Here is a 16,817-nt window from a genome sequence, read left to right as displayed (position 1 = left end):
ACGTCGTCAACCCCCAGACGACGTCTATGAAGACGAAACGCGTCGGGTAGGACCCCACTGTCACCACTTTTACCACAGCGCTGTGGTAAAAGTGGCGACAGTGGGGTCCTACCCGACGCGTTTCGTCTTCATAGACGTCGTCAACCCCCAGACGACGTCTATGAAGACGAAACGCGTCGGGTAGGACCCCACTGTCGCCACTTTTACCACAGCGCTGTTTTAATGGATTTGCATGTGAGTGTAAACCCATTTTAATAAAAATTTTCAGTTTTATAAGGATTTACAATATTTGGCCCCCTTTTTTTCTTTTTCTGTTCATCACCACTACCATTCGGTTTTAACATCGTTCCGAGGGATCCAGTCTATGTATCGGTTGTTCCACACTTCTTGGCTCAGGCATCTGTTTGGCAGACATAGCAACGTGAGAACCATTTCATCGCTCCTCCAGGTTGTCTTCAGACACTCACCACCTAAGCCTATCTGACCCCTCTTGGCGTATGCCTCGGCGGGTCCATCCAATCTGGTAAGCCTCTTCATTGTTGGTGGTGTTGTGTACATTTTCACTCCAGATGATGTATGAAGTTGAAGTGTCTAGCCTCTGAAGATTTTTTCGTCCCATTCCTCAGGAAGCCTCTTCTCTGTCAGCTTTATTTTGAACTGTCAGTTTAATGTTTACGACATTGGACTTTTCTATATATTTCTATAGCGCTACACTCATTTTTGTTTTTTATCGTTATTACCTTTGTTGGTTGTGTTAGCTGCTTACTTTGTACTTTGGCAGCGCAGAATTATTTTGGTCTATATCCTTGCGGTTGATCTATTGCTTATAGAACCTGTGGAGCAGATGGCTGTAGTGCAGGGGTCTCAAACTGGCGGCCCTCCAGCTGTTGCAAAACTACAAGTCCCATGAGGCATTGCAAGGCTGATAGTTACAAGCATGACTCCCACAGGCAGAGGCATGATGGGACTTGTAGTTTCACAACACCTGGAGGGCCACCAGTTTGAGACCCCTGCTGTAGTGTTAGGTATCCACTGTGAAAGTTTGCTGGAAGCCCCCCTGGGTGTGTGCAGCAGCATGATCTGTGACTGCAGTGTCCACTGGATAAGTACTGGATCTCTGTCCCTGGTACCATGTAACACTGTGTCCGATAACATGTCCAGTGGTAAACAATGGCTTTCATTCATGATGCCATTGCTAACTACTGTGATTGGTCACATTGATCACATGATATAGGGCCAATCACAGCGGCCCTGTACCATGTGATAGCTGTGGCCAATCACAATAATAAACAATGCCATCATGAATGGATGCCAAACACAGAAAGGATTCCTTTATCACAGTGGTTCTGTGATAAAGGAGGTAGGGTCCCCCTCGGGGGTCGATTGATGATTTGCCAGAGGTCACCAAATCCTGGGCTGTTCCTGAAGCCCGCACTGCTCTCCCATCTTTTTTTGCGGCCGCCCAGCTGAGCTGTACCTGGAGCCCGCGGCTGCCCACTCAGCCTCTTCGCAGCCAACCATTCAGTTCATGGCATGGCTGGGGGGGGACAGAGACTAGAGGTCAGCTGACTGGTGAGGAATGTGAAGTGAGAGGGGCTGGGGGAGACCCTATCTCCTGATTTCGGCATAGGTGTCACTGCTACGAGACGCCACAAAGTCAGAGACACAGTGAAACCGGAGACACAGCAAGTAACACTACCTGTGATTATAGTTGCCATTAAAAGTCCCCACTACAGTTCTCAGATCAACAGATGAGCTTGATCAAGAGCACCTAAGTTGGCTGATCAGAACTCTCCCCCCCCCCCCCCCCCCCCTCTCGGCGTTGCCACTCATCCCAACTCCCCCCAGCACTGCCACTCTTACCATTCCCCCCCACCAAGGAGTAAGAGAAGGAATAAAATAGAGAATACATGGGAGGGAGAGGAAAAGAGGGGGAGGAACAAAGAAAAAGGGAGAGAAAGAATAAGAAGAAAGATGGCTAGAGAGAGGGATGGTGAAAAAAAATTAGGATAGAGAGAGATAAAAGGGAAAGAAAAAGAGAGTGGTACATCCTAAAATGTACTATAAGCGGTTTTAATACTGTATGAGCGGAAGGGACTCAGGGAGCGCCAAATGTCCGTGGGTTAGGGGCGCAAATTACTTGTCTTGCCTTGGGTGCTGACAACCCACGCTACGAAAATAATTTTACTGTTAGGGGTTCCCACAACTTGGGAAATTTTACAAGGGGTCATGGCACTAGAAAGGTTGAGTACCACTGGCTTATCAAGTGATCATCGCTGTAATAAGCAATCACAGTTTAAAAAAAAAATACGGCCCAGAGCCGTACAGTGTCTCACTATGGCGACACTGCATTGCTCTGGTGACAGTATTCAGAAAAATATATATATATTCGCCAAGTACCAGTAAGCTAGGCTTGCTTTGCTTACAGGAACTGGGACTGCTATAGACAGTGCTACACTAAGCTATATTCATTACAGTACATTGGTTTTGATACAATTGGTTGATTTGTGTAATACACAAGAATCAATGTCTGGTATATAATCAGTTCAAAAAGTCTCACATGTGGTATCCCCATGCTTAAGAGACATAGCAGAATGTGTTTTGGGGTGTAGTTTTTTTTTTTTCTTTTGTTTAATCAGGTAGTTTTGATTGAAAGTATTTTTTAGTCAAATAAAAACAATACAAGAAGTATCTCAATTCGAGGGATGGGGTGTAATTTTAAGTATGCATATACTGTATGTGAGAAATAACTTATTTTTATGACAACTTTCTGGGGAAAAAAAATATTTTTTTTTAATTTTCCACAAATTGAGACAAAATAATTGCAACTTAAAAAAAACTCACCATGCCTCTTACTAAATACCTTAGACTGTTTATTTTTCAAAAAGGGGCCATTTGGGGGGTAATTGTACTGTTCTGACATTTTAGGGCCTCAAGAAATGAGATTGTTCCATTTTCAAATACCATAGTTTTTAGACTCTAACTTTCACACAGACTAAATAATACACTGATTTGGGTTATTTTTACCAAAGAATTTTGGCATAATACATTTTGGCCTAAATGTATGAAGAAAGATTGATTGTTTGAAAGCTTTTATAACGAACTAAGAAAAAATGTGGGTTTTTTTATTCAAAATTTTTGGTATTTTTTCACCTATATAGCTTGTATAGCGAGCAATTAAATACCACCAAAAGAAAGCTCTATATATCTTAAAAAATAATAATAATAATTTCATTTGGGTACAGTATTGCTAATTAAGTGTCATTCAAAGGATGACAGGACTGAAAGCTGAAAAATAGTCTGGTCAGAAAGGGGTGAAAGTGTTGAGTCTTGAGAACATACTGCAAAAAAAAAAACACAGGAGGGCGCGGAACACCATAAATAGATTTATTCAAATCCAAAATGACAAATGGATACTCGCATGCTGATATAAAAAAGTCACGCAACACTGATGCACGCCAGTTGGACACAGTGAAACTCTAGGACCAAATGATTGGAAAGCTGATGCGTTTTGGCGGTCAAGCCCCTTTCCTCAGAGCTAAACCAACCTCACAAACAATGGCCTTTTGAATGGTCAGAAATCTAAAGGGCACCACCCACAAGAAGCTGTCAAGTGGGTGGAGCACAAAAAAGTTTAATAGTCATTCTAAAAAAAACACATACCACCCTAAAAAGCCAGGCACAAACCATGAAAGATAATGTTACATTAAAATTATAATTATAGCATTAACACTATTGGGTTGATAGCAACCGCTGTGTCTACAGGCTAAATAAACCCACTAAGATGTCCCTAAACTGTACAGTAGTGTCCAATCTAGGTAGGCACAGAAAGCAGCAATAATATGTACCTCCAAATCTGACACGCCGCACAGCTGTCCCCCTTCCAGTGTGATCAGTTGCTCAATCCGTGAAATGCACTTTTGGAATGCAGAGGAGCCCGGCGGACCAGGAGTGCGTCATCAGCAAGGTGGGGGCCAGTGTGATCATTGGGACGCATACCCATCTGCTGAAGCTAGAAAGGACCAGGAGAATAGGAAGTGTGTCCACTGCAGAGAAGGGCCACACTCAAGCCCTTAGAACTCGGGACACAAAAAAGCAGAGCAGAGGCTGGACTAGCCAGCGGTGCACCATCCAACGGGGGGAATGCAAAATATGGGGCCACAAGGTTGAAGATGTGAAAATGACTGTAATGACTATGATATGCTGGGGATCAAATAAAATAGAAAAAAGCATCTATTGCTAGGCAAGATTTTGGATGCTGTTTTGGATCTATTTTGCATCAGGTCCACTTGGAGGTTAAGACCCTCCCATTTTAGCCTTGTTTTTTCCTTCTCTATGGGGAAGGAGTGGAGAGGTGGTGGCCTCAAACTCTCTCTTGATTGGCAGTTTAGCTCGCCTCTTTCACAGTTCCTAATGAAAAGGGTCAGTTGACTAGAGAATAGGTGTTGAATTCACCCAAACCCCACCAAATAAATCAAAGTGCAAGATCAAATTGATTTATACTATTTGCACAGCTGTACAGTATCTCACAAAAGTGAGTAAACCCCTCACATCTTTGTAAATATTTTATTATATCTTTTCATGTGACAACACTGAAGAAATGGCACTTTGCTTCAATGTAAGTTTGCTGTCCCCCAAAATAACTCAATACACAGATATTAATGTCTAAACCTCTGGCAACGAAAGTGAGTACACCCCTAAGTGAAAATGTCCAAATTGGGCCCAAAGTGTCAATATTTTGTGTGGCCACCATTATTTTCCAGGACTGCCTTAACCCTCTTGGGCATGGAGTTCACCAGTGCTTCACAGGTTGCCACTGGAGTCCTCTTCCACTCCTCCATGATGACATTACGGAGCTGGTGGATGTTTGAGATCTTATGCTCCTCCACCTTCCATTTGAGGATGCCCCACAGATGCTCAATAGGGTTTAGGTCTGGAGACATGCTTGGCCAGTCCATCACCTTTACCCTCAGCTTCTTTAGCAAGGCAGTGGTCCTCTTGGAGGTGTGTTTGGGGTCGTTATAATGTTGGAATACTATCCTACGGCCCAGTCTCCGAAGGGAGGGGATCGTGCTCTACTTCAGTATGTCACAGTACATGTTGGCATTCGTGGTTCCCTCAAAGGCCATGACACTCCACCCCACTTTTCTTTGTACGCCTCACCTGGTTGCTGCCAAACACGATTGACACCATCTGAACCAAATAAGTTTACCTTGGTCTCCTCAAACCACAGGAAGTGGTTCCAGTAATCCATGTCCTTGGTCTGCTTGTCTTCAGCAAACTGTTTGAGGGCTTTCTTGTGCATCATCTTTAGAAGAGGCTTCCTTTCGGGGACGACATCCATGCAGACCAATTTGATGCAGTGTGCGGCCTATGGTCTGAGCACTGACAGGCTGACCTCCCCACCCCTTCAACCTTTGCAGCAATGCTGGCAGCACTCATACGTCTGTTTTCCAAAGACAACCTCTAGAGGTGACGCTGAGCATGTGCACTCAACTTCTTTGGTCGACCATGGCGAGGCCTGTTCTGAGTGGAACCTGTTCTGTTAAACCGCTGTATGATCTTGGCCACCGTCCTGCAGCTCAGTTTCATGGTCTTGGCAATATTCTTATAGCCTAGGCAATCTTTATGTAGAGCAACTTTTTTTTTTTTACCCAGAACCTCAGAGTTCTTTGCCATGAGGTGCCATGTTGAACTTCCAGTGACCAGTATGAGAGAGTGAGAGCAATAACACCAAATTTAACACACCTGTTCCCCATTCACACCTGAGACCTTGTAACACTAATGAGTAGCATGACACCGGGGAGGGAAAATGGCTAATTGAGCCCAATTTGGACATTTTCACTTAGGGGTGTACTGACTTTTGTTGCCAGTGTATCTAAGCAAAGCTAATATTCTCATCTGTGCCTATTCAGTTTCACACTGTTATTCCCATGTTTCTATGTACTTTTGTACTTCCTGAATGGAATTTCTACAAGTGCCTTTTATTTGTGTGTTGTGGAAAATGTTAATAAAACTTTATTCTTTAATCCAATTCTACCTGCCTTTTTTCCTGCAGTGTTCTTGCTTGTTCTCATTGTGACATGTGATATTCAGGAACTGTGAGCCCCAGCCAGTGCAGTGGGCAGCACAGTGGTGTAGTGGTTAGCACTTTTGCCTAGCTGCAAAATGGTCATTGCGTGGGTTTCCTGCCACACTCCAAAGACACGCTGGTAGTTTAATTGGATCCTGTCTAAATTGGCCCTAGTATGTGTATGTATGAATGTGAGATAGGGACCTTAGATTGTAAGCTCCTTGAGGGCAGGGACTGTTTTGATTGTACAATATAAATGTAAAGTGCTGCGTAAATTGACGGCGCTATACAAGTACCTGAAATAAATAAGTGACAATCCCACTGGGGTCATGCACATGAAAATCTTGGGCCATTGTCTTAACATGGAAGCAAATGTTCATGTCTCATTGGTTGTTCTGCATATTACAGTGGAAAGTGTGGCTCACCACATACACCCACCTACCCTGAGAGCCAGATGCAGCTTAGTCAGATAATGTACCACATAGCTCCTTCTGCAAGAATGGTTAGGAAGAAGTATTATTGTCTTTAGAAGTACGGAAGCCTTGTATAGTAAGGTCATGTGATATAGCGGGAGGTAGTATGTGTGAACGGATCTAGATCTGAAGTGCTTTTCTTTTCTTTTTTTTTTTTTTTTTTTTTTTTTTTTTATCATCTCTAAATTGTACTGTTAGAAATTATACAACTGGAAACTGATATTGTAAGCATACAAAAAAGGAGGAATTTGTGCCCAGTTTTATATGCATCAGTGTCCCACTAGAAAATATTTCCATTAAAGCGGCTGTAAACCTCAGACGTGAAGTCTGAACAAAGCACATCCTTCTATACTGTGTACTTGTCTATCCAAAGCACTGAGTGTGATTTCTCTCTACCGTTATCTCTCTTCCTTTTGTTATCCGCCTGAGTCACTTCTGACGGCTTTACCCAACGTAAAAGATAAAAAGGTGGTGGGGGACGAGAGCTCTAGCACACAGCCTATGCATGTTCTGCATGTTTTCTGCGTGATGTGTGAAGAGGGCTATGTCGCTTCCCTCCAATCAGGACTCAGAGCTATCTTCACTAGGATCTGTAGAGTGTAACTTCAGCTCTGTGCCCCCTTCTTTTCAAAGCTGAGAGATCCTATGTAAATTCTGCTCTTTGAATGGATGTAGAGGACATAAAGCTGCAGATAATCAGGTACAACTTATGTAGGAGGAATTGTTTCATATCTGTGTATCATATCGGGGATAGTCCCTTCATTGGGTATATCTGAGGGTTTTCAACCACTTTAAATTATATCTAAGCCCATTAATACATTTTTATCTTTATGAGATGCAAATTGAAATGTGTAAAAAAAATTGAACATGACGTCGCTTCCTAGTGCTCGAGCACCCGGAAGTGAAATAATCTCCTCGCTCTGCATGTCCCCGAGTCTACCAGGAAGGGGAAGCCACCAGCACGCCCGCTGTTACACCTTGGGATTTACACTCAGCTGGACTAGTCCGGAGCCGCTAAGCAGATCACATTGTTTGGCAAGCGCATTTCTCTCTACCTTTTGTGAGTTGCCATTTTTAGGAATACATTATGTATTGCTACACTTAGAAGGGGCTGTTCCCTTCTTTCCATAGCTCATTTGAACCAGCTTAATCCAAACAAACTAATATAAACTGACAGAAAGCTGGAGTTAACTATGTCTGGTTTCCGCAGGGGTCTCAAACTGGCGGCAGTCCAGCTGTTGCGAAACTACAAGTCCCATGAGGCATTGCAAGGCTGACAGTTAACAAGCATGACTTCCACAGGCAGAGGCATGATGGGACTTGTAGTTTCACAACAGCTAGAGGGCCACCAGTTTGAGACCCCTGTAGGATGCATTTGCAGCCCATTCATTTTAATGAGCTGCTTTAACACATAACACAATACAAGTTACCACACTGTGCAAATGTAAATATAAATGGGCCCTACTGACTTAGTATATATTTTAAAATGCACTGAATTTCTTTTTTTCTTTTTTTCATCACGAAAATGCAGCAGTAGACGTAAGATTCTGGCACATAGGTTCCCCCTCTCTCTTCCATCCTTATTCTCATTCTCTCTCTCCCTCTCTCTCTCATGACACCACCAATGTTGGGGTACTTTTTTTTCCTCTGTCATTGTCAGCCCCATATTTCAGCTTGCTGTAACACATTTAGCACACCTGAATCCTTGATCCCTGATGAAGCCATGTGACCGTGACGTCACGCGCAGGGACAGGATAGGCATTCCAGACTGATGTATGCAAACGAGCTCGCTGCTCGTAGGAGATAAGTTTTCTGTTTGGTTTTACATGTAAGTTATGTGAGTACCCTCACTACTGTTTTAATAAATACCAACCTCTGATTGGAATTACTACACTATTTGGCCCCTTCTTTCCTTTAATCCCCACCTCCTGCTCCGATGAGAGACAAAGACCTACTAACAGCTCCATCCAGCCCAGGAACATAAGGGAGAGGCAGTTAGGAGTACAAGGGAGAGGCAGCCATTACAAGCGACTATATGGGGTTACCTCTTTACCGCACACCGTCGCTTTGCTTGAATTTTCACGAGTTCTACAGTGGACCTTTTTTTGGCTATATGTTTGCTATACGCTGTCTTTGCATTGATTGCACTCCGCACATTTAGTTCATTATTGCTGTTTTTGCACACTGTTTTTTGCCTATTTGCACAATCCATTGAGGTTTTTAGTGATTGTATATTGATCTTACCAATTCCAGCTAGATCTTTATCACATTTGGTTTAAAGTCATTGAGTGATTTTTTTGCACTTTGCTATTATCACCGATAACTGTGGTACACCACACTGCACCTATTTGGTATAGAAGCGCTCTAATAGTGATTGTATATATTCTTATATTGTTTGTGATTTTTTTATATTTATATTATTTCACGTTTTTATTCACTTTTGTGCTGCTACCTTTAGCAGCATAGTTTTTTCCATGTTCCGTTAAGAGCAGCGCAGCACCAACTTCTACATATATTACACCTGAATCCTTGCCTCTATTTTAGAGTGTTCTATGCAGCAGGACTAATACCCTATATCAGCACGACGCACTTTGTGTGCCACTATTGCCTTTTCGTAGCATCCAATTGCAGACTTGCTAACTTCTAAAAGTTTCCAGGTATGATAACCTGTGCCACAAAGATTGGGTAAAATTAGAGCCTGAGGCATGGACCAAATTTAACGTCAAATTAGTGAAAAATGCCATGTCGGATCCAACACTTTACCCCCTTGATTTTTTTGTTTCCAACCACAATGTCCCCCCAACGCACCTTTTTAGATATCTACAACTCTCCCATGCTTTCAGAAGTCAGTTCCCGCCAGGGGAGGCCCAGCTGGTGACCTCGGACTTGTAATTTTAATTTTAAAAATGACTAGTTATGCTCAGAAAAGCCCACCCATTCTTTACGCCCATCTCCTCAGAGTGTCCTCTCCGGAGCTATCTGCGCTTCGTCAGCGCTGGTTTAATGATGTTCCTGAGTTGGTCCATGGGGACTGGGAGGACGTTTGGGACTTTCCTTATAACCACCTCAATACTGGGCACTTTCACGCCCTTCCTTCCCAAACCAATTTTCAGCTTTCCGTGCTTTCACACTTTGAATGACAATTACTCAGTCATGCTACACTGTGCCCAAATTAAATTTTTATAATTTTGTTCACACAAATAGAGCTTTCTTTTAGTGGTATTTATTCACCACTTCATTTTTTATTTTTTGCGATATAAGCAAAAAAAGAATAAATATTTTGAAAAAAACTTAAAATTTTCTACTTACTGTTTTTAAAAGAAAGCAAAAAAATCAAATTTTGTCAAATTTAGGCCAAAATGTATTCTGCTACATGTCTTTGGTAAAAAAAAATCCTGATGCGTGTATGATCTTTGGTTTGTGTGAAAGTTAGTCTACAAGCTATGCATTATTGAAAATGTATCAATCCTAATGCACTGATGGCCTACCTCAATTCTTGAGGCCCTAAAATGTCAGGACAGTACAAATACCCCCAAAATGATCCCTTTTTGGAAAGAAGACAGTCTGAGGTATTTAGTAAGAGGCCTAGTGAATTTTTTGAAGTTGTGATTTATTTATTTTTTTCCCACAATGCTTTGGAAAATTAAGAAAAAAATATATATATAATAATTTTTTTTTTTTTCTTCACAAAATTGTCATTTACAAGTTATTTCCCACACACGGTGCAGGCATAATTGCAATTACACCCCAAAATACATTCTGTGGCGATACCCCACGTGTGAGACTTTTCCACAGTCTGGCCACATACAGAGGCCCAACATCCAAGTAGCAAGCGTTCTAAAGGCATAAATTACACATTTCACTTCCTGCATACCTATCTCATTTTCGAAGGCCCTGGAGCACCAGGACAATGGAATTACCCACAAAATTACCCCATTTTGGAAAGAAAACACCCCAATGTATATTCTATGAGGCATAATGAGTCTTTTGGACATGTCATTTTTTTCCAAAAGTTTTTGGAAAATGTGGAAAGAAAATGAAAACTTATTTTTTTTTTCTCACAAAATTGTCAATTTAGAAGTTCTTTCTAACACATAGCATGTACATAGCCAAAATGACACCCCAAAATACATTCTGCTACTTGTCCTGAGTATAGCGATACCCCATGTGTGAGACTTTTCCACTACCTGGCCACATACATAGGCCCAACTTGCAAGTAGCACCTACAGGCTTCTAACACATAGCATGTACACACCAAGAATTGCACCCCAAAATACATTCTGCTGAGCAAAGGGTAAAAAAAAGACTCACCTGTGGTTTTAGCAGGCAGGAATACTGTTCCAGAGCAGTCAAAGCATTGGTCCAGACAACCAAAGGAAATGTCCAAGAATTGTCCAGGCAGCAGACAGATATGGAAAAGTATGAACATGGTTCAGTACAGTCCATGGTTTAGCAGGCAGTTCAGGTGGCAGGCAGAGGCATGGCCAGTTCAGGTGGCAGGCAGAGGCATGACCCGTTCAGGTGGCAGCAGACAGCACTATAACATTTAGGCCTTGGTCAGGTAAGACCTGAGGACAGGGGTAGAGGCTTCTTCCCACCCACATCTCTACGAAGCCTCCGAGTCTATCCAAGAAAACTAAAAACCCGGAGAAAAATGCTTTCTCCACTCGGAAAACCTTTTCTGGATTCCCTCACATATGTGAGACCCTTGTGCTGTACAGTGGCAGGGCAAATGATCAGTTCAGGAGGCAGGCAAAAAGTATGGTCATTTAACAGGCCGAGGTCAATTCACAATGAAGGCAGAAACATGTTTGGCAGAGGCATAGTCGTTAACAGTCTGGGTCATTCACAGAAATGGCAGATAGTGAAAACTGGAAAAAAAAATCATCTTCACTTTACTAATAGTGTAGTAAATTATGATAGCTCCGATAGCACTCTCCAATACAAAGGCCTGGCTGGGAAGGACATTACGGACAGTAGTATCTGGTGTCGCGGCGAATTCCTCTACTTGAACACACACAACATTTTTTGGGGGGTTTGTGACCTGTTTGGGTAAGAGGGAGGATTTCGGGAGGATCTCTTTTTTTTTTTTTTTTTTTTATCTCTCCACTTCAGTGCTAGTACCTCTTCAGTCCACATGCTAGCCATTTTATCCTGTTTCAGTTTCTTGGCGACCAATCTCTGTGGGAAGCCTTTGCGATTGGTCCTTGCTGTCCCACAGGCCACAGCCTTCTTTTGGTACAGATGGTGGAAAAGTGGGAGGCTCGTGTAGAAATTGTCTACATATAGGTGGTAACCTTTCCCAAGCAATGGTTCGATCAGCTGCCAGACAATTTTGCCACTTGTTCCCATGTAGGAAGGGCATCCAGGGGGGTATAGCTGTCTGTCTTTTCCCTCATAAATTGTAAAATCATATGTGTAATCCATGGCCCTGTCACACGCCTTATAAGATTTTACGCCACATCTGGCTGTTTTACTGGGGAGGTATTGCTTTATTCCAAGTCTTCCAGTGATCGTTTGTTTGTACTAGGGATTCATCTACACAAATATTTATATCAGGGGTAAACATCTGCTTGAAGCTGGTGCAAAAAAAATTGATTAGGGGCCGAATTTTGAATAATTTATCATAATTGGGATGATTTTGAGGGAGGCATTGGGCCTTGTTGTTAAAATGTAAAAACCTCATAATCATCTCGTAACGAGTGCTTGGCATCAATGATGAATAGACTGGCATGTGGTGGATAGGTTGGGTAGACCAGTAGGTATGGAGTTAATTTTTTTTTTTTGTCAGCCCCATGTTGAGGGTTAGGTCAAGGAAAATTTTAAATTCTTCCACGGTGAGGGGTTTCCAAACAAAAGGATGGGCAAATGAAGAATTTGGATTGTTGGCTGGCGTATAAATTACATTGCTCCACAATGTGTAATTTAGGAGATCATTGGTAAAAAATGCATGAAAATAATAAATTGAGGTTACATTTTCCGATTGTATCTGAGGGCCTGGCTGGGCTGTAAAAAGGGGAATTACAGGTTCTACTGACGTATCGGGCAGCCATGTTGGATACAGTAGAACATCTGGGAGGCTAGTATGGGCCCTGCCATGTTCATGGGATGCTCTGTTGCTAGCATCTGGCCTATCCTCTAGGAAGGTTGCAGAACTGCTGGTGGGTGCATACCTTTCCTGGAGTGCTGCACTGCTGGTGGATGCCCTGGAGTGCTGCACTGCTGGTGGATGCCTGCTGGTGGATGTCTGCACCTGCTCATATCTCCTGATTCTTCTTGTTAGGATTCTATCCTCCTCAGTTTCCATTTCGGAGCCACTGCTTTCCACTGGCTCATAGTTGCTATCCAAGTCTGATGGAGAGAGTTTCCCGCTACTCTAGTCTGACATACTCTGGAATATCTGGAGAGCCTCCTCGGCACTGTAGTATCTTTTTGCCATGTTGGCGGGCAGATGTGCCTGATGTTGGCGGTGGGCAGATGTGCCAGTTGGTGGGCGGCAGATTTTGGTCAGATGTGCCAGCTGTTGACGGGCAGATGTTCACTGGGACAGCTGTATGACAGGTTTTTTCACTGTTTTGGGGACACTGTGTTTGGGGGACACTAGCTGGGTGATTAGTGGGTAAACAGCAGACAAACCGCTAAAAACTCACTGATCTCCCGGCTGCAGCACAGATCTCTTCTTCTCCTCACTGACAGGCTCTGTGTGAGGAGAGGAAGAGATGAGAGCAGTTACAACGGCTCTCTATTTACATTACATGACAACTGTGATTGGACAGTCGTCATGTGATCAGGAGGGCCAATCATAGAGCCCTCCTGTCATGTACCACTCTCCTGTCTCTGGGGGCACAGGCAGATCGGGGATCGTGCCACTGCGCGGGCACGCAGCCGCGCGATCCCCTCTCTAATGTCCCTCCTCCCCCGCTGTTTACATCATGATGGCTGTGATTAGACACAGCCATCATGCAGCTCAGGAGGGCAAATCGCAGTACCCTCCTGCCGTTCCGAGATGCGATGTGTCCGGGATCGTGCGGGCGCACGCGATCCCACTCCTTCAGAGGGATGTTCAGGAACGTCCACTCAGAAGGACGCTCCCACCCGGCCGTTTATGTGCAGTAGCCTGGTGGAAAGTGGTTAATATTTTAGTCTCCCTACGGGACCATCTCATACAATTTAAAATTGTTCACAGGGCTCACCTTACCCCATATAGACTGCATAAAATGGAACTTATGCATTCTCCAGCCTGTTGGCGATGTGCCCACCCTCAAGGGGACTTTTTGCACATATTCTGGTCCTGTCCTGACAGTTCAGTTTTGGACACAAGTACTGTCAGAAATAAACTACTGGCTACTACCCCCATTGTCCTATTCCCAAAGATAGGCCTGATAGAGGATATATTTCTTAGAATAGCAGAGAGAACTATGACCGGTCTCCTGCTATTTTATGCAAGGAAAGCTATTGCGCTCTGCTGGAAACTAAGACCCCCTCCTTCCATTCCCTACTGGAAATCACAAGTTAATAATGCCCTACTGTATTACAATGATACATATACTCATAGGGGTTGCCCCAAAAAGTAAGACAAAGTTTGGGCTAAATGGCTGGCTGAGCCCTTGACAGCGGTGGATGGTTGATTCCTATGGATATTAAGAGAAGCTTAATGGATGCATAGGGCTCTTTTCTGTTCCTGGAAATATTCACCAGCATGGTCTGTGACATACCGGTTCCTATTAATTTAAGTTATATTGTTGTGGTACAGTCTTCAAGGCTGTATTATTACTCTGTCTAATATCATTACCTTATGTGCCTGAGACTGCTACGTTATGGTTATGTGCATGCATTATTTTGTATTGTACTAAAACACTAATAGAATTTAAGTTTAAGAGTTTAGAAAAAAGAAATGGCAGACTAGACATCAGTTCAAAAAAAGTTGGTGTAAAGCACCCAGTTAACCTTTTTAGTAATGCTCAACCTTCGTTTGATGCCTGTTTGAATTTTTAACTATAAAGCAAGGCCCTTTACATGTTGTGGTTATTTTATTTATTGTGCATACAGCGGTGCCTGTCTTTTTGCAAATATCTCCTAAACCGTGTAGGTTTAGGGGATATTTCTTGGACCTACATGTAAGACTTAATCTATTTAAGCTGGGTACACACTACATTTTTTTTTTTCATGCAATCCGCTCTGGTCAGGCCTCTGTACTAACCATGCGAACTGTTGTGTTCTGACAGGGGGGCGTCCCCACCACCACCAGAACACTCCAACTAGCATTCTCTGCCATTGGCTGGCTGAAGGCGCTGATCGGGTCGGTCGGCCATTTTTAAAATATTTTTATTTGGCCCGTGTGTACGGGGCTTGATACTGTCTATAGCGCATAGACATAATCCACCATGTCGGAAAATCTGTGTGTAGTATCGATAACCCCCTTTTTGTAGATAAAAATAACAAGCTGCTCACCATCAGTCCGTCCGTCAGAAAAACAAAAAAAGTTCAGAGTAACAGTGCAAGTAAAAAGATGGTCTTGCTGCCTGTAGTTAGAAGTAAGACCTCTGCTAAGGCCTTAAGCCTAGTACACAAATGTCGGGCGGCATCGGCCGGTTCAGTAGAAACAGGCCAACATTTGGCCCGTGTGTACGGCAGCCGGTCCAACAGAAGCCAGTCGCTCGAATAAGGCTTGCCCAACCGGTCATGATCAGACTGGAGTGTTTTGGTGGGGGGCCGTTCCTTTGTCAGAACACAATAGCAAAGCAGGGGAGATTGCTGTACTTGCATCAGATTGTTAGGACAGCGGCTCCAACCTGAGCTGTCATATTTTTTTTCAGCTAGTAGTGTGTACGAGGCTTTAATCATTCTTTAGTGATTGGACCATAGTAAGAAATATACAGTAGCATGATACTTATTACTGTGCAGTTTTAAATAATTTTTTCACTAGTGACCCCCCCACTTTACATTCTGTGCAAATCTGATGAGTCATCTTTCTGAAGTCTTCAACCACATTGTGCACAGCTGTACTAATGTGTTATGTAAATATCTGTCATTTCTCTCTCTTTCTTAATTAGTAGACTTATACCATTTTTCTAGGTTTCATCACATATTGTTGAAACAGAATGTAGTAAAGATTACAAGAAAACCAAATGTGTGGCTTCCGTCTGCTGACTACAACGTATGCAGTTCCCACATGCTTCCTTTCACCCCATAGTAAAAGAATCTTTCATGACAGTCACAGAGGCGGCTACTGCTGGCCTCTCTTCTTGAAAAGGCTAGTGTCTTTGGCTGTCATACTGACCCCTTCACTTTAAAGTGGATGTAAACCCACTCTCATCCTTTCTAAACTACTGCCATAGTGCTGATCTATAAGGATATACATGCCTCCTGCATGTATCCTTACTTGTCAGATGTCTCCCCTCTGTCTGTTATTAGACCCGAAATTCTGCAGATTCTGTGGGTGGGTCTGTTGTCAAGAGCTTGGTGGGTGGAGTCATGATGTCAGTAGATTCCCCGCCCACCTCTACACTCCCCTTCCAGTCAAAACCCAGAAAAGTCACCACATGACTTCAGCATGACCAATCATGCTGAGGTGTGGAGCAACCAATCCTGGGAGAGAAGGAGGGGATCTGAAGTACACAGAATGTCTCTCTCAAGCTCATGCATGAGATATGTAAATCACCTGTCATTCACAGCAAGGGGGAGGAACTGACTCCTATTTCTCTGTGTGTCAGTTTTTATCTCACTGAAAAAAGATAAGAGGACTGCTCAGAGCTGGATTAACTCTTTGTGGCAAGGTGCAGGCCTTAATTAAAAAAAAATAATTTTCAGCTTTATGTCCACTTAACCCGAGAAAGGGTTAAATACCACCACAAAGCGCCTCTGCAGAGGCGCTCTGCCAGCGGTATAGCCGCGCTGTCCCATTGATTTTCAATGGGCAGGAGCGGTGAAGGAGCGGTATATACTCCGCTCCTTCACCGCTCTGAAGATGCTGCTAGCAGGACTTTTCCCATCCTGCTAGTGCACCGCTCCAGTGTGAAAGCCCTCGGGGCTTTCACACTGGAGAGACCGCAGCGGCACTTTCGGGTCGGTTTGCAGGCGCTATTATTAGCGCAATAGCGCCTGCAAACCGCCTCAGTGTGAAAGGGCCCTAAATATCTCCTAAACGTGCACCGTCCATAGAGAGAGCTGTGCCACGTAGGAGTGAAATCATCGCTGCTCGGCCAATCAAACGGCGGCTGCCCACAAAACCCAGAAGGAAGACCGGGTGAAGATGATTGCCTTGTCCGCAT

General features: G+C 43.5%; 1 protein-coding gene across 1 annotated transcript in view; it reads left to right on the top strand.

Annotated features, from left to right (window-relative positions):
- The window catches only part of SDF4 (stromal cell derived factor 4), a 93,807-nt gene that overhangs the window by 61,511 nt on the left and 15,479 nt on the right, over positions 1–16,817 (top strand). The window lies entirely within an intron of this gene.

Source organism: Aquarana catesbeiana, linkage group LG10, assembly GCF_042186555.1.
Source record: "Aquarana catesbeiana isolate 2022-GZ linkage group LG10, ASM4218655v1, whole genome shotgun sequence".
In the NCBI taxonomy this organism is placed as follows: domain Eukaryota; kingdom Metazoa; phylum Chordata; class Amphibia; order Anura; family Ranidae; genus Aquarana; species Aquarana catesbeiana.
This window is presented reverse-complemented; position numbering and strand designations above follow the sequence as displayed.